Raw genomic sequence first — 2,364 nt, 5'->3', positions numbered from 1 at the left:
CGCGACACCCAAAACAAGTCCGAGCAGTGCCACATAGTAGGACTGGCGCTACCTCTTGATTCGTCTGCCTTTAGTACAGATGAAGAAGTTACTCTGTGCCACTAGTCACAACGTCTTCCGGCTGAAGTTGTTCTCACTTCATCTCCCCATCACGCTGACCAACACATCCAACCCTTTCCAAAAAAAATGTTCAAGTGTGTGTGACATCTTATGGGGCTTAACTCCTAAGATAATCAGTCCCTAAGCTTACGCTCTACTAAACTTAAACTATCCTAAGGACTAACACACAAACCCATGCCCTAGGGAGGACTCGAACCTCCACCGGGACCAGCCGCACAGTCCATGACTGCAGCGCCTTAGACCGCTCGGCTAATCCTGCGCGGCAACACTTTCCCGCTGATAAGGACAACCTCGGCCCCCGTCCTGATCATTGGTCATGACGACGCGCCATAGGCTTGTATGCTTGCTGTTTCCACCGCGGCGGCAGCGCTTGTCTCCAGATGACGTCGTTGCCATTTGGTACAGTTGACTTTCCACTTCAAAACCTTCAGGCCAAGCCCGCCATTATGGATACCTCGGCCGCCATGCCCACCCAACCCTTGTCGACGTGCTGTAGGCTTGTTCGCCACTTCCATCACGGCGACAGCGCTGCTTCTAGATGATGTTCTCTAACTCTGACATCCTGGCCAGCCTGCCATTATGGACAACTTCGTCCCGTGGTCCCTACGAAACACTTGCGCTGGTCCCCAGATAATGTTGTTGGTATCACTCAATATAGCAGATTAACCTCTACCATTTTGCGCCGTATCACCAAGAATCAGAATGGCGCTGTTGAGCACGAAATGCCACCACCCGCACCCTCTGCCCACACTATGAGCGCAACATAGGCGCTGCCGTGGCTGGCTGGGCGTTAGGGAAGAACAGCGCACCGTGAATTTGAAAATCATGGTACACATTGTAGAGCTTAGCACTCCGTATTCAGGCCACAAGTGATCCATCGGGACCATCTGACCGCCGTGTAATCCTCAAATGAGGATGTGGGTAGGAGGGGCCTGTGGTCAGCACACTGCTCTCCTGGTCGTTATGATGGTTTTCTTTGAACGGAGCCACTACTATTCGGTCGAGTAGCTCCTTAATTGGCATTACTAGGCCGAGTGCACTCCGAAAACTGGCAACAGCACATGGCGGCCCGGATGGTCAACCATCCAAGTGCCGGCCACGCCCCACAGCGCTTAACTACAGTGATCTGACGGGAACTGGTGTATCCACTGCAGCATGGCCGTTGCCATTGTCGAGCTTAGAACGTTGCTTATTCTTTGCCATACTGTAATGCAAATTTTCGTACATAAACCTAGTTGACCGAAATCTTCACATATCGACTGCGGGTAACTATGTGAGTGACCTAAAAAGGCCTTATCTTTTGTTCGAATAACAAAGATGTGTCGCACAGTATTGTCAGGTGCACACATAGAAATTCTCATTGAGAGCGCAGAGCCTTCACTCTCAAAAACTAAACACAAATGAAGAGCAAAAATATTGTAACTGCAAGTAATAAAACTTTTAAAAATCGCTGCGTTACGAAAGATAATTCAACTAAATAATACAGGCAATTAGGAAGCACTTTGTACACCTCCTCTCTTCTCCCCCCCCCCTTTTTATATATAATGAAATTTTGCTTTCCTGTTGTAAATAACTGATTTAATGATGAGATCACGAAGAAAATTGTCACTTTCCTACCGTATCCGTTGTTCCATAAATTATAAACGAAAGTCCCGGATGACTGACGTACTTCTTACTCAGGTCTGATATCCGAATGTTGACATCTTACACTCTTTCATTCTTACAGTTCTTTAAAGATCGCTACTATCAGGTACTGACAGGTGTGATTATTACTGAGCTGTCAATTTAATAAGTCAAAGTTGCAAAATACCGACACGAATTATTTACAGAAGATTGTACATTTGGCAGGAGCCGTCCTCAGTGAAGATCAATTTGGGTTCTGGAGAAATGTAGGAACACGTGAGGCAGTACTAACCCTACGACGTATCCTTGAAGATCGGTTAAAAGTGGTAAACTGACATTTGCAGCAAGTGTAGACTTAGAGAAACACTGTTGACTAGAATACTTTATTTGAAATTCTGAAGGTAGCAGGGCTGAAATACAGGGAGCGAAAGGTTGAATACAACTTGCACAGAAATCAGACGGTAGCTGTAAGAGGCGAATGATATGAAAGGGAAGCAGTGGCTGAGAAGGAAATGAGACAAAATTTGAAGAAAAACATAACTTTGAGGTTTCCCGATGACAGGAGAGGTCCTGGAAGAACAGCTGTACGGAATGGACAGTATCCTCAAAGAAGATATAACA

At 46.4% G+C, this 2,364-nt stretch overlaps 1 pseudogene; it reads right to left on the bottom strand.

Annotated features, from left to right (window-relative positions):
* Positions 1 to 1,169: 1,169 nt before the first annotated feature.
* On the bottom strand, positions 1,170 to 1,287 carry LOC126287980 (5S ribosomal RNA; annotated as a pseudogene).
* Between the last annotated feature and the right edge of the window lie 1,077 nt (positions 1,288 to 2,364).

Source organism: Schistocerca gregaria, chromosome 1, assembly GCF_023897955.1.
Source record: "Schistocerca gregaria isolate iqSchGreg1 chromosome 1, iqSchGreg1.2, whole genome shotgun sequence".
Classification (NCBI taxonomy): Eukaryota; Metazoa; Arthropoda; class Insecta; order Orthoptera; family Acrididae; genus Schistocerca; species Schistocerca gregaria.
This window is presented reverse-complemented; position numbering and strand designations above follow the sequence as displayed.